General features: G+C 35.0%; 1 long non-coding RNA gene across 1 annotated transcript in view; it reads left to right on the forward strand.

Annotated features, from left to right (window-relative positions):
• Positions 1-627: 627 nt before the first annotated feature.
• Positions 628-15,321, forward strand: part of LOC122750764 — a 65,519-nt gene continuing 50,825 nt past the window's right edge. The window contains exon 1 of the long non-coding RNA XR_006355753.1: positions 628-714. This is a non-coding gene — a long non-coding RNA (uncharacterized LOC122750764). The remainder of the gene's footprint in view (positions 715-15,321) is intronic.

The raw sequence follows: 15,321 nt of genomic DNA on the forward strand, positions 1-15,321 counted from the left end.
AGTGAGTAGTGGGAGTACTTGGGAACTTTGTCAGGTATTTTGATCTTGTGATTCAGGGTACTGAAAGTCATCTCAGAGTTCTGAGAAAAGATGTATGGTAAAACTCCTTTATAGAGCATAAAGTCACTGTTACTACAAGGAAGTCAAATTGTTATCTGATTGGGAGTTTAAAAAACAGAATGGTATAGATTTCATTTTCTCAGTAATTCAACATTCCAAGTCCTGGCTAAACGAAGAGATTTTAAAATGCTAATTATATTGTTGCAGTGACAAGCTCTATTTTTTAAAAAAACATAAACACTTTTCCTCCCTATTAATCGCAAGAATATTTTCCTTTTACATATCACAGTAACTCGTTTTCTATATGTCCAGACCTCAGTCCTTCACCTACACCTACCTAGCTAATCTGAGTAATTAAAGAAGAATGATGCACGTTGCATTTTATAGTTAAGTGAAATGAGTATAAATCTCACACAACAGCTGTATTCCTATCCTTGGCAACATGGCACAGCATGAGAAAAGCAATCAGCTGCCTTTCCTGTTGGCAAAACACTTCACTGGTCTATCCAATTTTGAGTCCCCTTCAGGATTTAGTGTCTTCTCACTTGTAATACACAGTACACTAATTCCAGATGGACAGCCTTGTCATATGCTATTTTTATGTCGTATTTTAACTTTTAAAAATGGGAGTAGTTCTTCACTCTAAGGCATGAGGTATGTAACTTCTTATATATACATTAGTACAGATTTTCAAATTGAGATTGCTGGATTGCTGATGTGCTTAATACATTCATATAAAAGGATGCATTCTTGTCAATCAAATAGTTCTGCTGTCAGTAAACTACTTTTATTGAACTCTAACCACATGAAGTGTTTTTTAGACAATCAGGAAATATAATAATTTGTTTTATAATATAATAGGCTGGCCAAACACCTACATAGAATAAGGCATGAACAATTATGGAAAAATATATCAATGAGTGTAAAATGAATGGGGAAGGTGGCCTGGAGAAAGTGAGTTTTTATCTTGAAATTGAAGAAGATCATGGGTTAAAAATTTGAGGGGAAGGGCATTCTGAGTGGAGAAGGCAAATATCCAGAGGGATGAATAGGCAAATGGTATGTAAAATCTCAAAATGATTGCTTTGATTAGAGTGAAGGAGTTGTTTGGGGAAATACAGACAGATGAAACTGGAGAAACAGATGGAGGCCTTCAAATGAGAAACTGAGAAATTGGGACTAGGTATGACGTATAAGAGGGAGTTGAATTAGAATATGGAGCTTGGGTTTGAGGTGATATAAATAAAATTTGAAGGTTAGTTTCTGTCAGGCTCAAGGCAGAGACCTCAGCTACAAAAATGTTCTAGTTATATAAAAGTAAAGGTATGAACTTCTGGAATTGGATGATGGCTGTGGGAAGTTTCCCATGGAATTCTCGATGCTCAGTGAAAGTATTTTTTTCTGATAAACATAACAGCTTAGTTAGATTGTAGTGGCAGAGCCTCATAAATTTTATACTTTGAATCCTTTTAAGTCAAATAAAAAGACAATGTTGCTTCTGTCCGGCAGAGGTTATGTGACTGGAAATGATTACTAGGTTATTTGGTATGTCTAATAGGAATTGATATCCCCTTAAATCTGGAAGCATATAGACTTAATGGGATACTCTTCTGTAGTGCTTTTCCCTCCTTTGAACTCTTACATTATTGAGACAGTAGGAGAAGATATAATTGCTCACAGTTTTAAAAACAACTTTTATGGTTTGATGGTCAACTATAAACATAGGCTCTATTCTGCATTTAATGCCTTATTTAAAAAAGGAAAACAAAGGTCATTTCAGTCACACATTTAGATTTTTTTAAACTGAATGAAAGTAGTTTGTTCTACCTATTATTTTTTCATAAAATGCAAATATTTGGTGAAACTCAAGTTAGACTGTTGTTTTACTTCATTGGAAATAAAATATTAAAAAAGTGACTTTCTAAATCTAAGTATTCATTTAAGTAAAAGCTATAAGAATTTTCTTTGAAAGTAATTGTTCTACAATTCCAAAAATATAACTAGAAATATCAAATAACTTAGATACATGCATAATACAGAAGTTCATTTTGAATAAAAATCTGCCCTGAAACAATGTAGCAAAATCATCACTGTAATCAAGGAGATAGGAAACTTACATTCAAGTCTCATTTCTATCAGTTGCATGAATTTGACCTCAGATGTTACTTGTTTGAAATTTCCTGAGGTGTAAAGTAAGAATGACATGCTACTTGGTGAATTTGGCTCTTGGGCCATTCTTACCTGTGAGATGACAGTATAATGGAAAAACTCTCTTTAAGGGGCCCTGGATGCATGTATGAAAGAACAAAAGAAACATTTATTTGTGGCACCTTGGCTTTTTGACAAAGTTTGGGAATACTTTAACATTAAAATGCACTTACTATGTGCAATGCACATCAATATTCTGGGTGGCCTGGGAGGAAAAGAACTGAAAACTTGTGCTATATATTGTACTTGAGCTATTTATCACCTTCTCCAGTAGCACTGATCCCTGAAAAAAAAACACCCTTTGTGGTATTTGAAAGAATTTTAATATTATTGAGGTTTAAGAAATGAAGAACATACTTTCAGAAAAAAACCCTATAGATTTGTATGAACTAATGCAAAGAGAAGTGAGAACCAGGAAAAAAAATACAAAAACATTTGTACATATGTACATATATAAATATAAATACAGACATATATATATAATATTGCAAACAACATGATTGAATATGGAATATTATTGTGTTATGAGAAATGAAGAGCATGCTTTCAGAAAAATACTGTAGTTTTGTATGAATTGATGCAAAATGATGTGAGAACCAGGAAAATAACAAATACACACATATGTGTATATATGTACATATATCAACATCAACATCTACATCTATATCTATATCTACATCTACATCTATATGTATACACACTTTTATACATAGCAGCAACAATATTGCCAAGAAAATGAACTCTGAAAGACTTGTTAAGTCTAATTCAACACAAAGACCAACCATAATTCATAATTCCAAAGGACTTATGTTGGAACATGCTCTCTACCCTCAGAAAGAAAACTGATGGACTCAGAGTGTAGATTGAAATATATATATATATGTATATATATATACACATACATACATATATATACTTATACACACACATATATATATATACACTTTTTCTTTCTTTTTTGTGCATTGTTTTGTATGTCTATACATATTTGTAATGGCTTTTATTTTTCTTGCCTTCTCAAAGATTGGGGGAAGGGAAGAGAAGGGATAAAATTTGGGACTGAAAATAAAAGAGAATAGAATTTTTAAAAAGGTAAACACCACCACCCTTTAACTTTCCTTTGATGACTGATGAGTAAATTAATTGGTAACATATGTGGACTATTATCAGTCCTTTGGATGTGATAACATTACTAAGGCTTAGTTAATAACATTCATGCCAACTGACAAAATATCAGTTCTATGGTTGGCTTCTACTAGTCCATAGATCCATATAGATCCCATATGATAGGATTACCACACAGTGAGAATCCTGCAATAGCTGACATTGCTTATGACAACTGACAGAGTAAACCCACATAGATTATATTTGTAGGGCTGTGATCAGTCTTATTTGTCTGTGTATAGACACAGTCAATGGGATGCTCCTGTCACATCCTATCATCAATGTTTGCAGTGTGTTCATAGGGTGCATAGCACTATTATTTTCTTTGAGAAGTCACCTTTAGTATTAAATAGCCAATGTAAGTGATTTTCCTCCTTCTTTTTCTGGGAGATTCACATTGGCAATGCCTTTCTCCAGGGTAGTAATTTAACTTCTACCTACCATATGTCACTGTGAACTGCTGTGAATGGCACTGTTGAAACCTGTGTTCTCCTTGATCTCCCTCTACATTTAATTCCCTTCTAATCATAGCTTGCCTTCACTTTACTTCTTGTAGTGAAAACATAGCATTTCTAAGCCAAAAGGGGCCTTGGAGATTATCTAGTCCAACTTCATCATTTTATAGATGAGGAATCTCAGGCCCCTAGAAGCAAAATGATGATTCCAAAGTTGCATAGCTAGTCAATTGGCATATCCCAGACTATAAATGGTCTCCCAAATCCTAGTCCACTGTTATTTTCAATAAACTACACTTATTGATTATATCTTTCTAAGTATTGCACTTGAGCTTGTATTGATGCCTTTGGAACCCCATTGCCTCCTTCCAATGCAATAGTGTTTAAAATGAATTACTGTTAATCATATTACATGCCTGTTAGATAATTATATCTATCTGTCTATCTATTTTATTTGCTTCCTATTATTTACATTTTAGTTTGTGCCTGTGCAGGAATATTAGAAAGAGCATTTTTATAACATTTACTGATGAATTCAGTTAAAGAACCTTTTTGGCTGATCATTTGGCTGCATTAGTCTTTGTATAAATAAATGAAAAAATCCACTTGTTTTTTGGCATCATATAGACCCAGCCTTAGTTATTCATTTTAATTAAGGAAATAGTTTATCACCTGCAAAGCACTGTGCTAGGTTCCGCGGATACAGAAACAAAAATGCCCATTTACCTGTCCATTAAAAATAATTACAAAGTAATTTTAAGATGGGAATAGCATTAATAACTGGGGACATCAGCAAATGTTTCATGCAGAGGATGGATCTAGAGTGGGGCTTTGAAGAACCTAGAAGGGTCTTCAACCTACATTCCAAGTAGAGGCATAGCATATGTAAAGGTCCAAATATAGAAGAAAACACATTGATGTTGGAGATAAAACAGCCCAATTTTGCTAGATCATGGAGGGCATGAAATGGGGTAATGTGAAATGTTGGCAAAGTAAAGTAGGCATGAGACCAGTTACAAATGGATCTAAATGGCAGTTTGAGGATTTTACATATTATTCAAGAGTATGTTGGGAGTAAGTGAGTAAAATGGTCAGAGCTGTGTCTTGGGAATATCATTTTTGTCAGGTAGGTGGAAGATGAGTAAGAAATAGCAACAATTAGAAACTGAGAAACCAATTAGGTAACTGGTGCAATAGGCTTGGGAAGACCTACGAAGGGCCTGAACTATAACAATATCTGAGGGAAAAGAAAAATGTGAAAGATATTGCAGAAGCAGAATTAATGAGACTTGGCAACAAATTGAATACAAGGAGTAAAGGAGAGGAAAAATATAAAGATAACTCAGCCTCTGAATCTGAGTGACTGGAAGGATAGTGGTACACCAAATGGAGATAAGGAAGTTTGGAAGAAGATGGATTTTAGAGTTTCAAGATAATGGAATGTGATAGATGAGATTTGGCAGATACTCAGGAGCCCAGCTGAGTGGATTCCTGTCTTATTTGACTGGATTACCAGTTGACTAGATTCTAAGCACATCTGGCTGTTACTTGAGAGTATTTAAAAAAGCATGGTTCTCAGAATCTAAAAAAACTTTGAACTTCTGGTCCAGTCAACCAACCAGTTTGAAGAACCTCCCATTTTTGGGACAGGACAGGAAGGAGGAAGGAGAGCCTGTGAAGAGAGCTCTGTCTTTTTTGGTTCCTGACTTCACCATGGTGGAGGAGAGAGAGACTCCAGGGAAGACTTCACAGGGAAACTGAGGAAAGATAGGATTGCCAGGCTGTAGGAATTCTGTTCTCAATCTTTCTCTTTCTATCTTTCAATAAACCCTTAAAAATCTAAACTCGTGTTATCAGTGATTTTAGTCAGTTTCCCCCAAAAGTGGGGGAACAGATTAGAACCCACATTTAGAATTTTAAATTACACAAGAGGAAATGTAATTTTTTCCTATTTGGGTATTCTTAGTATGAGATGCTAGTAAACTACACTGATTGAGATGATTAGCAGGTAACTGGTAATGTGGGGCTGGATTTCAGGGGAGATTTTAGGGTTGGATACATACATATATACATGTGTATATATGTGTGATCTTCATAGAGGTGATCCTTGAATTGATGGGACCTAAAGAGATCACCATAAGAGAAAAAGCCCAGGACAAAGATATTAGGTAATACCCATGTTTAATGGATAGAAAGTGGATAACAATCTAGCAAAGGAGAGTGAAGTAGGGTTCTTAGACACATGAGAGGAGAAACAAATCAAAGTACCAACTCAGAATCTAAAGAAGCATAGAATATCCAGATAGAGAATATGGCCAACAGTGTCAAAAGTTGTAGAGAGATAAAGTAAAATGAGAACTGAGAGAAGGCCATTGGATTTTACACTTGACATCACTGGACAGAGTGGTTTCAGTTGAGTGTTGGGATAAAAAGTAAGATTACAAAGTATTGAGAAACCGGAGATGTGGAAATGGAAGTAACATGTGGAAATGACCTTTCAAGGAGTTTAACTGTGAAAATGAGAACATATAGAATAGTTTGAGAGACTGGCAAGATTAAGTGATTTAAAAAAAAAACATTGGAGTAAACCTGGAAATATTTATAGATAGCTAAGAAGTCAATGTATGAGAAGAGATTAAAGATGAGAAACAGGAAATAAAGAGGCAAGGGTATGAACTCAAGTAGAAAAATTAGTTTTGTCTGAGGGCCATCTCTGTTACAGAGGGGAAAAAATGAATGATAAGGTAGACAGTTTTTGAGGGAACTCATAGGAAATGGCTTTCATTTTCTCAGCAAATTAAAAAGGAAAGTTTTTGCTGAGATAAAGTGGGGAGTGAGTGATGAGGAGTGGGAGTGGGGTCCTGAGAAGGGAAGCAATGACTTAGAATAGCTGCAGTGGGACTGTAGTCAGGGAGTCAATTTGGAAAGAATTAAAGGATTACTATTTAGCAGTGAGGGCCCTGTTGAGATTAGAAAACATACATTTGCAGTGAAACCAGGTGGCATGGTTGTGTGACTTTCTCTAATAATGTTGATCAATACAGGAGTAATAGGAAATAATATGTATGATAGGGATAACTCTGACTAGGTTTTAGAAAGGGATGGTTGATGGTAGAATAAAGGAACAAAAAATTCAAGGATAAAGGTTAATATATAGTTAAACTGATCAACTATAAGTTAAAGTGTGAGGCTGGAAAAGGCTTAGGAATAAGGCCAGAAGAACAGGTTTAGGACTAAAGCATGAGAAGTGATAGAAAGTTGTGATGAGAGAATTTGAGAGTCCCAAGTGATGAAGGTAGCAGATTTATGGGTAATGATGAAGTAAAGAGTACAGTTAATTGAGATGGAGTGAAGCAAAAGGTCATGAAATTTCAGGAGGGTGGTGAACTAGGCGGCCAAGGTGTCTGAAGTTCTATATTGAAGTGTCTATATTAAGTAGGAGATCTGGACTTGGGTTGAGATAAACCAGAAATTAAATACTTTTATAAAGGAAAGAGAATTGTCTGGAGGTAGTAGATGGCAAAGACAAACATCTGAACTGCATGATATGAGATTACATTTAGGATTTTTCTTTAAATTAGGTCAAGTCCAAGAAAACAAAGCCTTATCTGATATTAACAAGAAGGAAAATCTAAAAAATTACATTTCAGATACTAATCAATATACATCTCTCTCTTATAACCTACATAGAAGTCTAGACTATGCCTAGAATACTTGGAGTCATTATAGGTCTTATTCTTAGTGTAATTTAGTATTCCTGCTACTTAGGGAATAATAATAATTTTTTTAAAAACCTATAACTTTGATTTATAGAACTTTGGAAAAGCTACAATGACCTACACATATGTCACTCCCCTCTCCTTCATGAGTAGACTATAATATCTTTAGAAAACTCCTTGAATATAGACGAATGCAGTTAAAACTTAAATGTTTTAGTTTGTCCAAGTAAACATCCATCTGAGACATTTCGAGCAATTGTGTCAGGTTTTGTATTTAGTTAACAAAAGTCCTGAGACAAAAATGTTGTATGCTTCTAAAGCTTTCAGTTCTTCTGAAAGTGACAAAAGGAAGTCAATTGGGTATGTACACATCATCATATATATGTATATGTGTGTGCATAATATAAATATAAATAATGATTAATAAAATTTAACTACATGCAAATAATCTAGGGAACAAAATATAATGTAGATAGGTATTACACAGGCAATCTATACTATATATCTATATTTACTTATGTACTCACATACATGTACCATATACTTGTATTATAGATAGCTGATCCATAGGTACACACACATATATGTATGTATATATGTGTGTATATACATACATACACTTATATACCAGGGTTTCTTAAACTTTTTCCACTTGCAACCCCTTTTCACCAGAAAAACTTTTACTCATGCTCAGGTATATAGGTACAAAAAATAGCATACATAACCTTTTACTGTTGCCAATTTTTTTGTGACCCCCACATTCATACCTCATATGGGTTTGCAACTCACAGTTTAAGAAGCTTTAATCTATACTATCCTATACTGTATGTAGACTACCATATACAGAGTTTCTAATATATGCAATATAATATATATAGTAAGGATATATGTGTATGTATATATTTATATAAGTATGTATATGTATATATGTGTATATATATGAAGAGAGACAGAGAGATAGAGACAGAGACATACACAGAGAAAGAGTTAAAGAGAAAGAAAGAGAAAAAACATGTAAACACACACACAGACACACACACACGTATATATCATAAATAGCTATCTATTGTTATTGTTGTTCAGTTGTTTCAATTGTATCTCACTCCATGACCCCATTTGGGGTTTTCTTGACAAACATACTGGACATACTGGAATGGTTTTCTATTTACTTCTCCACTAATTTTTTTTTTCTACTACAAATGAGAAAACAGAGGCAAACAGGGTTAAGTGGTTTTCCCAAGATCGCACAGTTTATAAGTGTATGAGGCTATATTTAAACTCAGGTTTTCCTGACTCTAGGCCTGGTACTCTATCTATCATGCCATGTAGCATTATGGCTATAGCTGTTTATACTCTACCTTATTCTCTAGATTATTATCCTGTGATATGTGTGTGTGTGTGTGTGTGTGTATATATATATGTACATATGTATGTATATATGTATATATACACACATATATTTATTACAATATAAATATAAATTCTCAAGTCTTGGCAACTTGTTCATCATCAGGCTGTAGTTGCTTATCTCATACCTTGGGGTTTCTGTTCATCTTATGTTACTAAATTCCAACCCATCTAGATCTAGTATCAGAACTAACAAGAATATCAATGTTGGTTTCAAATCCAACCTTGATCTTTTTTATGATTAGCTCCTTTTACAGGGTCTTGTTTTCTGATGAGATAGCTTTATTCTTTGTGGGGGGCATCATAGCTACAAAATCTGTGTTCAAAGTTAGAATGAAAAATTCTGGTTTCTTATTTGGAACAAAGTTTATGACATGATGACTATCTTCAGTCAGGTAGGGAAGCTGTAAATACTCTCTTTGCCCTGTTGCTTGCACTGACTCATGGTGGCACAATCTGTGACAGTTCTCTTTGCTTTGATCAGAAGAACGTCATATTGCTTCTTCTACTGACATGAGGAAGAGTTCTGTCTTTTTAACCTCAAAAGATCAGATTACTTTGGGTTCTGAGCTCAGATGATAACTGTTATCAGTTGTCAAAGCACTCTCCCTCCAACTTTAATACATCTTGACAATTACTATATGAATGACTGACTCCCTCCTCTAACCTCTAAGAAAATTTTACCTTTGTTACATTTTTCTAGAATTTGTGAGTACATCTGCATCTAATACAAAGAAACTAAATCCAAAGTTTTGGACTTAATTCTATGTGCAGTCTGGGTTAGGAAAGTTGGCAAAACCATATATTGTGAATAAGGTGACATATTTGGAGGCATCCTTATAGTTAAGCCCCCAACCTTACTAATTCTTTTTGTATTTATTTTAAATTTTCTATATGTTTATAAATGTGCAAATTATTTCCCCAGATAGACTGGAAGCACGGTGGCTTTTCTTTTTTGGGGACTTTACATACCCCAGTGTCTATTATTACATTGCCTGACACAAATAGGTGCTTAATAAATGCTTGTAGATTGATTGAGACAAAGGAATTAGACTTTATTCTTGAAAACTGGGTTTTATTCAAAACCTTATACATGCAGAAAAGATCTGTCTCTAGGCATGAGAAAATGAAGAAATCTGTCCATCTTGTTCTTTCAGACCTATAGGACAAGGTAATATACTGGTTAAATACAATTAGCAACATTTTAGCAACATTTTTTTTATTTTTTGGTGAGGCAATTGGGGTTAAGTGACTTGCCCAGGGTCACACAGAAAGTTAGTGTCTAGTGTCTGAGGCTAAATTTGAACTCAAGTCCTCCTGAATCCAGGGCCAGTGCTCTATCCATGTTGCCACCTAGCTGCCCAGTTAAATACAATTAAATACTTACTCTACTGGTTCTATAAGAGGAAGGAGAAGAGATTCTAAAAAAGCTCAAACAGCATAGTTTCTTACTTCTAAGAATTCTGATTGCCCTTGAGGACAACAAGAGTTACAGAAGAAAAACTGGAATTGAGAAGTCATAATGTTTTGCATTGAAGTAACTACATAAGAGACACAATTCAACAAGTTGGAAGTAAAAAGCCAAGGTTGGAATAGGTGACAGTGACAGTAGTATCAATGGATGCAGAGAAAAGTAAACAGAACCAGAATGATTTATGTAACAACATCCATATTACAAAAAAGAACAATTTTGGAGAATTGTTAACTGATAAAGAATGAAATTAGTAGAGTCAGAGGAACAACTTCTACAAAACCAATAACACATTAAAGATGAATATCTTTGAAAGCTATAAAAACTATGATCAAAGCAATGACCATTCGCGAATACAGGGGCATTGAGGAGGAAGCAGACTGCTTGAATTTAGGATGCAAAATGAGTCATATTTTGACCAATAGAGTATTTTGATTTGCTTAACTATGCATATTTATTACAAGGAATTTCTTTTTTTTTCTTTTTTCCCCAAAAGGTAGGATGTGGGAGGGAGAGAAAATGTATTTTTAAATTAAAAAATAAATCTTTAGGGGCAGCTAGGTGGTACAGTAGATAGAGCACCAGCCCTGGATTCAGGAGGACCTGAGTTCAAATTCAGCCTCAGACACTTAATACTTACTAGTGGTGTCACCCTGGGTAAGTCACTTAACCCCAATTGCCTCATCCCCCCCCAAATAAAACTTTAATTAAAAATAGGTAAAATTTTAAAAATTTCATTTATCTCATAATATCCCCCACACACACACACACTTTATGTACCAATCAAGTTAGATTTGGTATCTCATGTACACATCCTGTACTTTCGTATCTCCCAGCTACTCTCTGAAATCTTTCTTTCTCTCCTTATTGAAATCCTTCTCATTTTTAGAAACCTACCTATGTGTCCCTTTCCCCCTATATTTACAACCTTAGTGGCTTCCTTCACTTCTCTCTCTCAATCCAATCATTTGCCACATCCTAATATTTCTACCATATCAACATCTCTCTTACTACTTTCTTCTCCCCTGACATTGCTATCATCATAGCATAACCTCACACCTGGACTTTTACAACAACTTTCTGATTAGTTTGCTAACTGAAGTCTCTCACTATTCTAATCCATTTTCCACTCAGCTATCAAAGTCATCTCCCCTAATGACAAATCTGACTTTTTCATATTTCTACCCTCCTCACTCCTTCAATAACTTTCAGTGGCTCCTTTTTACCTCCAGGTTCAAATATAAAATCCTGTTTAACTTTTAAAGCTCTTCATAACCTGGCCCCTTCCTACATTTCAGGTCTTCTTACACTCTATGGTTCAAGGATACTCCATGCCTGAAATGCTCTCCCTTACTCTACCTCCTTACTTCCTGGATTCCCTCAAGATTTAACTTAAATTCTGTCTTTTGAAAGAAGCCTTTCTTGATCATTCCTATTGTTAGTACCTTCCTCTTTGAGATTACCTCCTATTTACACTACATTTAGTTCATGTATATAATGTCATTTTATATGATGTCTCACCGTTAGAATGTTAGCTTCTTAAAGATGGGGGGCATTTTTTTCTTTGATTTCTATCTTTAGTGCTTAGCCTGTTGCTTGGTGCATAGTAAGTGCTTAATAAATGCTTATTGACTATGCTATTTCACAAATTTGCAAAGATTTTACTTATAACTCATACAAACACCATATGTTATTTGGTATGATAGTTACTTGTATACATATCAAATCCTTTTATTAGGTTATAAGATCCGTGAGGGCAGCAGTCATATCTCAAATAGTAATGTTATAAAAGAATTAGCATTATATAGTGCTTTAAGATTTACTAAATGTTTGCTATACATTACTTAATTTCCTTACAAAAATCTTGTGAGGTAAATACTAAAGTTACTATTGGCCCCATTTTACAGATGAGGAAGCTGAGTGTGAAATCTTACAGAGCACACAGAATGAATGAGTAGTTGAATGAAAGGGAATGTATTAATCACTTGATGTTTGTTGTTCAGCCAGTCGTTTTCAGTCATGTCTGACTTTGTAATCCATTTTGGGTTCTTCTTGGCAGAGATACTAGTTCACCATTTCCTTCTCTAGCTCATTTTACATATAAGGAAATTGAGGCAAACAGGATTAGGTGATTTGCCTAGGGTCACTCTAAGGCCAGATTTGAACTCAGGAAGAGAGGTCTTCATGACTCTAGCCTGGCACTTATTTACTTGGCACTAGTGCTAAGAATATTAATAGGAAAGCGAGGCAGTCTCTGCTTTCAAGGATGTAACATTCTAATCGATGGAAACATACAGGAGAATTCAGAGAATACAATGAAATATTTGTTGAATTGAATCCTTAGAGGATTCAATAGGATGTGTATACAATATGCATACTATATACATATACATATATATACATATATATGTGTGTATTGTTTTACACACATGTGGATAATTTTAAGTGTGTCTGCTAAATGTAAAGTAGTGGAAGAAGCTTCAGTATGTGAATGGTTTCTTTGGCACTGTCAGGATTTCTTTTGGACCAAAAGTACCTTCCTGGGTTTCAGAGGGGTAAGTAAAAATTTTATATGCAAAATTTCATTCTGGAGAAACAAGCATTTCATTAGGCAGCTGCCTGAAAATGTTAAGAGATGTTAATTGCTTGGCAGACATACATGAACAGGGAATGCAGAGGGACTCCCTTATTTTCCCTATTCATGGAAAGGAAAAAGTGACATACAATACAAATCCAAGGAAATTTTGTTATGCCCACTACATTGTTTTATCAATCCTACAAGGAAAATTCATAGATTTTTAGTTTGTGTACCTAATCTTTCAAAAATTATGAAAATATGTAAGTTATTTATTGTTCTGCACAGTCCTATATGCCATACAGTAGTTTATACTAATTGAAGTTAAAAGAATCTCGATTATTATTACTCTTATAGGGTGAGTTAACAACTATTACCTTGAAAGTTCCAGGAATCAGGAATAATTTCATGCATAGCAGGAAGAGGTAATCACTTGAGCCTTGTGATTTGGAAGTTACTAAGGGGCCTTGTTTGTTTACTGGCTGCTATAGTACTAGAGACTATCTCTACAATATTTCATTTGGTGATCTCATCAATTCCTATGGTTTCAATGATCATTTCTATGCAGATGACTTTCTGATCTGCTTACGAATCCAGTCCTCTCTCTAGACCTCTAGTCTCACATTTCCAATTGCCTTTTAGACATCTTGTCTTGGATGTCTCATAAACATCTGAAACCAGAGAGGCCAGGAGAGTGTAGAACATGGCTCTCCTTAAATCCTACCACATGGGACCCCCTGAAGCTGGGGGCAGTGTGTCCTGGAAGCAGTGCCCCACGTTAAGAAGGAGTTAAAAGTCAACATCTGAAACTAAACACATCCCAAAACAAAACTCATTATTTTTACCTCAAAACCCCTAACCGTTCCCTAATTTCCCTATTACTATCAAGGGTACTGCCATCTTCCCAGTTACTCAGCCTCAAATTCTAGCTGTCATTCTCTACTTTTCATTCTCTTTCTCAATGCCCTACCCACATTCAGTCAGTGGTCAGGTCTTGTTTTTTCCACCTTCTTAATATTTATCATATATGTTGCCTTTTTTCCTTTGACCACTCTAATATAGGTCTTCATCACTTCATACCTGGGCCATTTTAATAACCTATTGGTACTTTCCCTGCCTCAAATCTCTACCCACTCCAATCTATCCTTCAGTCAGCTATCAAACTGAGTTTCCTAAAATGCAGATTGACCCTATTATGCCCACCTTCAAGCCTCCACCCCCATTCAATAAACTCCTGTGGCTCCTTATTTCCTCCAAGATAAAATGTAAATCCTTTGCTTTTAAACCCTTTTGTAGCTTGGCCCCTTCCTACTTTTCCAATCTTCTTACACCTTACTGTTCTCTACATACTCTGTTGAGGTGACATTTGCCTTCATGCAGCTTTTTTTTTTATGACACTCCATCTCCCAACTCTAAGAATTTTCAGTTTATGTTACTAGTCCAATGGGCATTCTCCAACCTCATCTTTCTCTCCTAGCTTCTCTGACTTTCTTCAGGTCTCACCTGGAGTCCCACTTTTTGTAAGAAGCTTCTCATGGTCCTCCTTAATCATATAGTACCTTCTCTCTTAGACTACCTCTCCTTTGTACTGTATACAAATGGTTTGTACATTGTTGCATATTTTTCTCTCCTGTCTCAGTGCCTGCAACATAGCAGGGGTGTCTTGAACTAATCAGGGACAACCAGGGATTCTAATTTTTTATTTTTACATGTCTTGGGTTTTGTCTTAGTAGACATTTTTATTGTTCCATTTCTATCCTGAAGATCATTCTTTTAGGGGAAAAAAGACACAAGTAAGACTTAAAAGTTTCTGCATTCCCTCTGTCATGAACTCAGCACCATCATCCTTCCATCCTACATTCCATGAAATTTTTGGCATTGTCACCGTTCTCTAATCCTTCTCTTCTGGCTCAGGAGAAATGTTACTGCTTCTTGAATAAATATAATTCTGTTACCCCTATGCTCAAAATCCTTTGAAATCACCCTGTTGTGTACAGGGTAAAGTTTGAACTCGGAAGCAATCTATTGCTAACTCACCTTTCCAATCTAACCTCCTATTTCCCTCTATGTCAAGGAAAGTCAAGGCAACAAACATTTATTAAACACTTAAACTATGAGCCAGGTATTGTGCTAAGTCTTGAGGATATAAAGAAAGGTAAAATACAGTCTCTGTTCTCTAGGACCTTGAAGTCTAATAGGGGTAACATCATACAAACAACTCTATATAGACAAGATATATAAAGGATAAATTGGAGATAAATC

The sequence above is a fragment of the Dromiciops gliroides genome, chromosome 3, assembly GCF_019393635.1.
Source record: "Dromiciops gliroides isolate mDroGli1 chromosome 3, mDroGli1.pri, whole genome shotgun sequence".
Classification (NCBI taxonomy): Eukaryota; Metazoa; Chordata; class Mammalia; order Microbiotheria; family Microbiotheriidae; genus Dromiciops; species Dromiciops gliroides.